Source organism: Desmodus rotundus, chromosome 10 (assembly GCF_022682495.2).
Source record: "Desmodus rotundus isolate HL8 chromosome 10, HLdesRot8A.1, whole genome shotgun sequence".
Taxonomy (NCBI): Eukaryota; Metazoa; Chordata; class Mammalia; order Chiroptera; family Phyllostomidae; genus Desmodus; species Desmodus rotundus.
The window spans coordinates 112,165,438-112,176,259 of record NC_071396.1 but is presented as its reverse complement, the minus strand read 5'-3'; positions in this window follow the sequence as shown (position 1 = coordinate 112,176,259).

Sequence of the window (10,822 nt, the reverse complement as noted above, 5' to 3'; positions counted from 1 at the left end):
AGGAAAGAGGCAAGTCACATCTTCAGCCCCCGTTTCCTCCCAGCACCAGGGCAAACTGTAACACAGTGAAGTTAGATCCAACTACGACTCCATTGGAAGCAAAAACAGTTGGAGAGCTTGTCCCCAAATGGGTGGGTGTATCTGGCTCTGTGGGGCCTGACTGAAGTTGGGGGATCCCTAAAAGTCTATCGAGATGGGCAGTTATCCTTTCGAGCAGCTGGACCTGGGGGACAATGTCAGGCCTGTCATTTCATCTAGAGAGAAACACCACACATACTAAAATGCGGTGGGCAGAGGGACCCAAGCAGTAGTGTTGAATGTGAGGCCCTAATTAAAAGCCAGAAGAGCAGGCAGGCCGCATGCCAAGTGCTGATGTTCTACTGCAGCTGCCTGGTAATGAGCCAGTGGGGGTGGCGTGCGCAGGTGGGAGGGGCAACAAGATCTGCTTACACATTCATTTGCTTGCTTCTTTAGTATTAATGGCAAACAACTCTTCCAAAGGCATAAACACACATGAGGGTAAATAAACTCACTTTTTAATCCCAAATGCTGCCTCCCATTTTGCCAAGTGGTAGTGTAGTCTCACAGCAGAATACACAGTGCACCGACTGCTTTCCCAGTTTTACACTCACAGGCGCACGTGTGAAGTTCTGCACAGTCCCCACATGCTGACGGCCCCCCCGCACCGTGAGTGCACACCTCCTCACCCACCTCTGACCCCTGATCACCGCTCGTCTGTTCTCCATTTCTAGAACTGTGTCCTCTCAGAACGGTCGATGGCACCAGATGTCCTGGAGTACTGGAAGCTGAGAGAGACAAAGGGAGGAGTGTCCCCCAGAGCAGGACCCTGCCTGGCCTTGACCTCAGATGTGTGGCCTCCGGGCTGTGAGGGGATCGCGTCTGTTGCTCTACACCACCCAGTCTGTGGCACTTCATCATGACAGCCCCAGCAAACTCATATGACAGAGAAAAGTGGCAAATGTGTACCCATGAACACATGGGAAGGCTGGGTACATTCTCTGACACCACTCTGTTCTCAGGAGCAAAAACCTGGAAACACTTCACACGGGCCTCCACAGGAACATGGACTGATAAACGATCACATAAACAGGAAACGGAGTGTCCCTGTTAGCTGACATCTGGGGCGTTTCCGAGTTGTTCTCTTGTGAGAAGCCTGGTGACGGAGTGAGCCCCACACAGGCCCACGAGGCCTCCCAGTACATCAGTCACTGTTTTTGCCCTGACTCCGCTGGAGCCAAGCCTCTATCCATGCAGATGCACGTGAGTCACACCCAGAAAGTGACACTCGCTCACACCACCACCAGCACATACAAGCGCCCTGCCTCCCACACCTTTGCCAACACTCAGCATGAACATTAGGGGGAACCCGTTGCTGTCTTGTGTAGCCCAAAAAGGTGTGTGTTACCTTTTTTGTTTGTAACATATGTTTGTAACATATTTTTGTTTTGCATTGCGTTAGCAGCTTGTGAGGCTGGACTTTTTGTACTCATTCATTCATTGGTCTTTCCCACTTAATCCTTTGTAAATACTTTGGATCTCTGACCATTTTTCTGTTGGAGTGGAGTCCGTGGGTTACCTCTCTCTTATTGCACTGTAAGAGTGTTTTTACGTGTTAATCTTTAGAAACACTGCTATAGTGATTATCAGTAACTCAAACTACTTCACTGTCTCTGAGTATCAACTTGGGAGAACATTCCCAACGCGTGAGAACACTGGGCCCTGCTTCCCTCCATTCCCTACGGCTCTGGACCTTGCTTGTGCCAGGGCTGTGTCCCCCCAGTGTGCTCTCTGTGCCACAGGGCAAACAGGAGGTGGGAGGGCCATGGACAAGTGTGCCCTTCGCACTGCACCCTGCTCCAACTCCATCCCCTTCACTGCACAAAGAGCACTGCACGTTTGCAGGGATTAACAAGCCACGTGTTATGCCGTAAGAACTCTCTGACATTTCACTTGCCCCGAAGTGTGAAAGGGCTCTATTGTGCACAGATTCAAATCCATCACGAGCTCTCAGGATGTCCTGCTTCGAGGCCTGTTTTGCATTTGCATCTATGTATCAGAAGCGGTTTCCTCTTAGACAATGTTTCTGTTATATATCCAAAAAAGGACAACTTATGCGTGGTAATCAAATCAGGGCAAAATTATTTCTCCTCAACAGCACTTCATTCCTGTTTGAAGATCCCATAAGGTCTCCTTTCGCTCACAGCACCGACTGGACCTCTCCATGTCCACCAGCACTAGGAGGCCCAATGCAGAGCAGTGGTAGCAACGTGTACACACCGAGTGGGAGACGGGGGTCTCCAAAGCACAGGTAAAAATATCTTGCCCTCCCTGGAGGCCAACAGATGACCCTTTTAAAAGAGAAAGCCATATACTCTCATTTCTACCCAAATCATTTTATAACATCCTCTTAAAAAGATTATTTGGTTAAAACATTTGCTCCTTTTTAAGTAAAACCAAGGTACGTGGATGAAGAGTGGAGCTCCTCCTTACTGTCGACGTGGTGAGCACATGACCTCACCTTGCAGCGCACTCTGCACCGAAACCTGTGGGCAGGCTGCGAGCGATGGAACTCGTCTACTGTGGGTGGTTCCTGCCCCCTTTTGTCAAAACACGCTCTCGTCTCACTCTTTCTTCTTGTGCTGACCAATTCCTTGAACAGTGGTAAACAAAACTGTTCTGTCCAACTGTGCTAATAACCCAGCCCTGGGTGACACTGCCTCTATGGGGAAGACCCCTGCGGCGTGGGCAGGACGTATGATGTTGCTGGAAGGAGGCGATGCAGCAGAGGCAGGGAGGGCTCTGCTGTGCCAGGACCTGGCGAGGGCACGTGGGAGATAGTGGTAAGCAGCAAGTGCAGCTCTCTGCAAGGCACCTACCCCAACTTCCACACAGCATGTAACAGTGGGGCCAGGCCAGACTGATGGGTGTCTGTTCTCCCGGGCACACAGCTAGAACCTAGACTCGGGAAGGACCCGAGACTGAAAACACCACTGTCCTTGTAGGTGCGTGAGGACTTGTGCCGCCTTCCAGGCTCACTATGAGCACCTTCAGGAAGGTCCGACTCAGTGGCCACTGCAAAATCAGGCTTGGTCAGCACCCATGGGCTTGGGCCTCTCCCTGGCTCCAGATGTATGTGTGTATTTAACCTTATCTTATGAGCAAGATGAAATCAGAGCACAGGGTCAAAGTCAGCTGTTCACCTAAGTTGCCCTCACTGACCTGCTCTTGCCCAGTGGATGCTGGGGTGCTGGCCTGTTTCTTCCTGTCTTGTAAAGTCACTGGATCATGGATGCAGCTTCACTCTGAGGTTCAGAATAAACAGCTGCCTTTCCATCCTCTGCCTCCTAGCGTGTGGACTCCGCTTTGATGCACACCACTGGGAGATTCGGGGCTCGTTCGTCCCCACCGGAAATTCCGTCTCAGCCACCCTGTGCACACTCAGGTCCCTCTGTCAGCCCGTCTGGCGGCTGGAGCTGCTGCTGCGCACACCTTACACAACACGCCTCTGACCTGACTAGGGGCCGAGTCTACAACACTCCGCCCCGACGCCTGCCAGGACTCGCTGGGGGACCGGAGACATTCCCGCTGGGAGTGGGCGTCTGCTCTCTGAACAGTAGGAGGGAACCGGGCAGAAGCACTGTCCAGGGAGCCTGCTGGTGCCCCTCTGTCACTGGGAGGACAGATGTGCTGCAGGTACAGCCTCCTGATCTGAACAGCCCACATTCCCACAGGGATGGGAGACTAGATGAAGGAGAAACACACTCACTGCATTGGGCTCTCAGCAGTACAATGGGTTGATGGGTAACACGCAATTCAGAACAAAGTGAAAAGAAATGTGAGCAAGTGATAGCAAGTAGTTACTGCTCATGAATTCTTGACTATGAAAGTCAATGCCACCCGCCTATCCTACACAGCTAACGACTAAGCGGCAGCCACGATGAATGAGCCCAGGACTTTAAGACAGAAAAGGATTGTCTGCAGTATCTGCGCACCAGCAACACGGAATCTGTGCGTGTCACTTCCAATCAGATGGGACCACTGCAGCTCTGCTCCCCAGCAAACCTGCTCTGTGCCTCCAGCCAGTCCTGGCTCGTTCACTCCTTCATCACCACCACCACCGTGTGTTAAGTGTCTACTAGGTGCCAGCACGGTTCCAGATGCTGAGACAAAGCACACAAGCAGGCTGACGTTCTAGTAGACAGAGACTGAGCAGAAGCAGCAACACAACGAGTGACAACAGTGCGGCATGGTGTAAGCACCACGCGAAGAGCTCAGACAGGAGGCGGCAGCTCAGCTGAGATCCGAGGGAAGAGGAGGAGGCACTGTTGGGAAAACCAGAGGGGACCGGAAGACTTAACACTGTTCTGATGTCACCGTCTCCAGTGTGATATGCAGACTCAACGCAAGCCCTTCCAAACCTAGTGGATTCTTAGATGTGAAGCCAAGGCCTGAACCATCAAAGATAAAAGAGATTAATTAGAGGATCAAAACGGAAAGTTTTGTACGTAGAAGGACAGTACCAAGAAAATGAAAAGACAACCTACAGAATGGGAGAAAATATTTGCAAATAATATATCTGGTAAGAATCTAGTATGTAGTGTATATAAAGAATTCTTATAACTCAACCACAAAAAAGACAAATGGCCCAAATAAAAAATGGGTAAAGGATTTGAACAGACATTTCTACAAAATACACAAATAGCCAATAAGTACATGAAGAAATGCTTAACATCATAAGTCAGGAAGAAAATATAAATCAAAACTACAATGAAACATTACTTCATACCCCCTCAGATGGCTATAATAAAAAAGCGGAAAGTAACAAGTGGTGTCAGGCATGTGCAGAAACTTGCACCCTTCTACGTGGCTGGTGGGCATGTAGCATGCTACAGCTGCTGTAGAAAACAGCTTCATGGCTCCCAAAGGTCCTAAGGCCCAGCTCTTCCACTCCCAGGTAAATACCCCAAAGAACTGAAAACTGGGATTGAACAACAGCTGGCACACAAATGTCCACAGCAGCACTATCTGTAATGGCTGCGAAGTGGAAAGAGCCCAAATGTCCCCCAACTGACGACGGACAAAACCAAATGTAGTCCATCATGCAATGGAACGCTGTTCAGCCAGAAAAGAAAGTACTGATTTGGGCTACAACATGAATGTGCCTCCAACACATTGTGCTAAGTGAAAAAAGCCAGACACTAAGGGTTACACATCAGTAGTGTATGACTCCATTTGTACCAAACGTCCACAGCAGGGAAACCCATACAGAGAGAAAGCAGACGAGCGGTGAGCAGGTGATGAGGGGAGGTGGCATCAGGGAGTGGCTGCTAGATGGGTCTGGGGCTTCCATTTAGGACAATGCAAAGGTTCTGGAACTAGGAAGCAATGAGAGTTGCGCATTAGGGATCTATTTAATGCCACTGAATTGTTCGGTGTCAGCTGGTTAATTTTATGTGACGCCTGGGGGAAGCTCGGAGGGAACGAAGAACAGACTGTGCCTGAGTCAGAAACGTCCCTGTGGTGAAGTACACTGCTCGAAAGGAGGAAAGGAGCGAGGGCCGAGTGACACGGTGCTTGTCCCGGTGGGACGAGGAGTTGTGGCAGTTCACGGTGACATTCTGCGAGTGAGCAGGACAGTGCACGCTAAGCTCCGGGCCACCACTCCGGCTGTCTGCTGTGCAGTCTGAGGGGGGCCGGTGTGGAGACGGGGACCTGAACGTGGCTGCAGCACCAGTGGCAGCAGTGAGGACGGGGAGATGATGGTGGGCTCTCCATACTTAGGAGTGACAGGAAGTGGAGTTTACAGGACCTGGTGAAGGGTGACATACGGGGCTGGAGCAAAAAGCCCCACAATTTGGTGAAGAGTGTGAAATTCTCACATACCATGAAGTGTATCATCAAAACCAGAGAGAGCACGTTCCTGTGACGTATGTAGCCTGGCCTCCGACTGTGTTTCCCTTCTCCAAAAAAAGGCCATGCTCTTTTTCACAGGAAGGAAGAGAACTGCTGACAGCAGAGGCAGGGACCTCGGGCTGCGAGCTGCGGTGTGGCCAGGCTGCGAGGGCCCAAGTTGACCTGGCCCCACCTCCCCAAGTAGCAGACAAGGCGAGGGATCTGCCAGGACAGCTGGCAGCTTCCTGGGGGTGTGCAGCAGCGCAGCCACTGACGTAGGGACCTAACTAGGCTGGCGTCGACTTCGGTCTTCACCTGTGAGGAGGCAGCAGCTCTGCACCCTCCACGCTCTCTCCCCGCCTTCACTGCCAGTGCTGCAGGGAACGGAGGTGTCCAGGTCCCCTGCCACCAAGAGCAACAACACGTGGCTGCGCTGGAGGTGACTGAGCCCCGCAGCCCCACGGCCTGGGCTCAAACCCTGCCTTCCCCTCTTCCCAGGGTGACCCTGAGCAAGTCGGTGAGCATCTCTGTGTTCAGTGGTCTCATCCTGTAGGCAGGAGGTGGGTTTGCTTTTCAGGATTGAATGAGTTTGCCCCTGCACTCACCCTTGTCCTTCTGATGATGGCCAGTATGCCCCAAGGTCTGGCTGAACGCCTTCCTTAACACAGTCCAGGCACAGCCCCTCAGCTCTCCACACTGCCAAGGGCAGCACTGCCTGAGCACCTCCCTCCAACTGCCCCCCACAGTCAGTTCCCAGATGCACTGCAGGGCCTGTCAGTTCAACTACAGACCACGTAGCGGAACACTGTCCCAGGGGGAACAGCAAGGGTGGGGTGTGCACCCATGTATGTATGTGTGCGTGTGCGTGATGGCGAGGGCAGACAGAGGTGGGGTGGCGTGAGGCTATGATTTTGTTTGGGAATGCTATCGTTTTCTTTTCTCTGAAGAGCAGTAAACATCAATCATTTAGCCCTGAAAGAGCCCTGTGTCACTTTAACTGCACACAGTCAGTCACAACGCCACCAAGTCCTGGTCCGGAGCCTTTCAGGGGAACTTGTACTCCTTCAGGAGGGCTGGGGCAGCAATGCCACCGTGGCAGCCGGCTACAGGGATACAAACTGGTCGCCCTGGAGCAATCACCACGCCACAGCCGGTCCCAGAGTGGCTCCAGCCTTCACACACTCAGGGAAGGGAAAGGAGAGCCCGAGGGCTGTCAGAAATACTACTGCGTCAGCAGCCGTGGCCTCTGGACGTCCTAGTCCCTGTTCAGGACGCTGTCCAGCTTTCTCTGAGCACAAACATGGAGAAGTCATTAGAGAAACCTCCCGGTACTTCTGCTCCAGTCTCTAAGGCAAACTGCACCTCTCCTTATATTTATTTTTTTATTTCTTACTGGTTTTTATATTGACATAATGTGGTCTAAAGTAAAAGAGGTTTTAACATTTCATTGCTCCGTGTTTGGAGGAAAAAAACCCATAATTTAAATGCTTTACTTACTGGTCTCCACCCTCTCTTTTCCATCTTCTTTTCATTTCTTTTTAATTTTTTCCTTCTTCTGACCTCATTCTCCCCATTATCTTTCTAAACATTTTAACCTTCTCAGGATGATTTTGGTTAAACTAGCCAATTGGACACACATGATACTTTGGCATCCTGAAATCCTACCAAAACGGCTTTAAAGGGAAAAAAGTTACAAACTTATGGGAACAAAAAAAACCCGTAACAATAAAGTGATAATTTTACTGAAAGCTTGAGCTAAATTTGCTTTACAGGAAGCCAAAAACCAGGAAGCACCACCCACCTGAAGAGTTAAGGAACCTACCTGGAAACAGGCTTGGTGTCTACACGAACCCCCAGTGCCCCTCCCTCGATTCATGTGTACCAGCAACCACAACCCCAAACACCCCCACCCCCACCCCTACCCCCGCAGCCCCGCAGAACACTGGAGGCTCTTCGCTGAGGAGCTGACCAGGGAGGCTCTGCTCTCAAGGACTCCAGGGACAGCTGAGGGCATGGACGAGGCGCTATGCCAGAGGCTGGCAAACCTGGCACACTGCCCAATTTTGTGAATAAAGTTTTATTGGCACACAGCCACACTCATTTTCACATTGTCTGTGGCTTCTTCCAAATGACAGCACACTAGGACAGCACAGTGGGGTGGAGCACTGCAACAGAAGCCATGTGGTCTGCACAGCCGAAGATGAGCACCACAGGGGCCTCGCGAAGGAAAAACACTGGCTCCTGCCGTAAAGTGAGCGCACCAGACAACCACAGAACTTCCCGCCAGCCTCTGTTCTTCACTCGTTCCATCGTGACTATTATTAAACACGGACAACTGGCCTTGGCAGGTATCTGAGGGATGTGTCCAGGAGGGAAGACCGAAAAACAAGCAGAGCCAAGAAACTCAGAGGAAAGAAAGGATGGAGCAGGAGCAAAAAAATAGTAATTCTATAATCAATATCCTTGCAGAGGTAAGAGAACACATTCTATCCATACAACATGAACAAGATGTTATAAAAAGGGACACAGAAGAATTAAAAAATGAGTTCTTGGAAATTAAAATATAAAAACAGAAACAAAATAATCCAATAGAAATACTGGCAGATACACTGTATTTTTTGAACTATAAGACATACTTTTCCCCCCAAATTTGGGAGGAAAATGGGGGTGCATCTTATAGTCCGAATGTAGCTTACATTTACATTGGTGAAATATTATGTTACTTATGTTATTAAATATTTTACCACATTTTTTGCTTCAAAATTATTTTTCCTATTTTCCTCTAAAACCTAGGTGCGTCTTATGGTCTGAAAAATACGGTAATTAAAGAAATCTCTCAGAAAGTAGAACAAGAAAACAGACATAAAAATGGAACACCCATTAGAGGACAGATTCAGGATCTCCAACTGCTGGTTGCCAGAGAAGTACCGCAAACCGAAGGACAGAAAGTTCCAGGCTGAAAGGACCCACCAAGGACCTACACCCAGGGAACAGACGCACATCAGTACCCCACTGCAGTCAGAGCACGGTGGGGCCAGAGCGGGCCCAGTACTTCCCAGGAAGAAAGAGAAGCAACGAAACACACAAGTTGCTTCTAAAAAGTTCAGAAACCCACATGCACCGGGCTTCTGGGAAGCCCGATTCCATGCTAGAAGACAGAGGACTAGTGACCACCACATGACCTCTGCAGAGGAACGAAGGCGGCCTCCAGCTGCAGTCCCCAGGACACTGTCACCTGCGCATGAGAGCAGCAGGCACAGGTGAGCACTCCAGGCTCCTGTGTCTACATGTCTGCCAAAGATGTCCTCTGGCAAAAGGTGAGATGAGCACCACCAAAACCGTGGGGGAGGGGGAGAACGTGTGGGAAAAGGAATGGTGCTGAGAGTGATCTTCTTACCTTGGGTTCAGAGGTAGTGGGGCGAAGACCAGGGCAAATGTCTGACGGCCCCTGCACAGCGGGGCTCGGACGGCTGTTCTTCAACCCAGCCCGGCAGTGCCCCGAGCACTGTAAGTGCCCACGCATTACTTCCAGGGAGAAGGGCTGGAGATCGCCTTCCTGACTTGGGGCGGTGGGCAGTGCTTTGTGTTCCTCAAACCACTCTGGTTCTCTCCTGCGCCAACTGCCCTGCAGTTGGGCTGGGGTCCCGCACACACCTCAGTGGAGCAATGATGCCACCCCAGGCAACTCTGCTCTCTGCTCTTAGCCACCCTGAGCCCGAGAGTGGAGAATGGCAGCACCATGGACTGGACTGAAGGAGGCTGGCCCCCTGAGTCACCACCCTGCGCGGTGATGCAAGGAAAAATAAACTTCACCAAACTCACCCACGAGATTCAGAGACAGTACCACAAGTGACTTGCAGAGAAGTGCATGGAAAGATAAGGCAGAAAGCTCATGGCTCAGCCAATGGACAGCCCTTTCTGGAAGTTCTCCTCTGCACGAGGCCCCATGCTCCAAGGCACAGGTGGCTCTATCCGTGGACTGAGTGCTGTCCCTTACCCTCTGCTAGAGGAGACCTTGTGTGGGGGGTGACCTGGGAGCACAGACGGCGCTAGGAGCGGCCTCTGCCTCTGCTTCCAGGTGGGGCCCCACTTCCTGCACTTCACTCTAAGCCACGAATTCTGCCCCGTGCACCACACTGCTGGAAGAGTCCCCCCCACCCACAGGTCATCATTGATAAAAGTGCATTAAGTGAAACTCTTCCTTAAACGACAGGGAATGGAGTGTCAGGATATGTTCATTCTCTCTCTCTCTCTCTCTCTCTCTCTCTCTCGCCCACACGTTCTCACACACACATCCACGTGCACTCACATATTTTCTCACACACTCTATACATTTGCGCACACACACAGAACACAACTGTCACACAACTCAACAGTCTCTCTCACTCAATCTCACAACCACTCACTCAACACATTCACACTCACTCTCTCGCACACACGATCTCATGTGCTCATATGCATTCTGTCACTATACACACATATCCTCTCACATTTACACACAGTCTCACACGGTCACACATTCAAACACAGCACGCACACGTTCTCACACACACCCACATGCATTCTATATACACATTTTCTCTCTCTCATCTCATCTCAGATTCCCACGTGCCTGCTTTTTCAGGGACTCCATAGCTTTTCAGTTTAAATATGACATTTTCAGTCACATAACCAGAACTAATCTGAATCTTTCTGTCCCAAATCAAGGCCTTGAAGAGTGGCCTTAATTAGTCCCACTTGGACTTGGGGCCCAGGCCTGCCCAATCAGCTACAGCCTAAGAGATGTGGTTAATTTTAACAAACAGGGACCCCGTCAACAAGGAGGGGGTCCTCCGAAAAGGAGAGGTTGCTGAGAGCCACTCAGAGCCCCGTGAAGATGCGGGCTACAGTCACCAAATGCGTCCTGAGT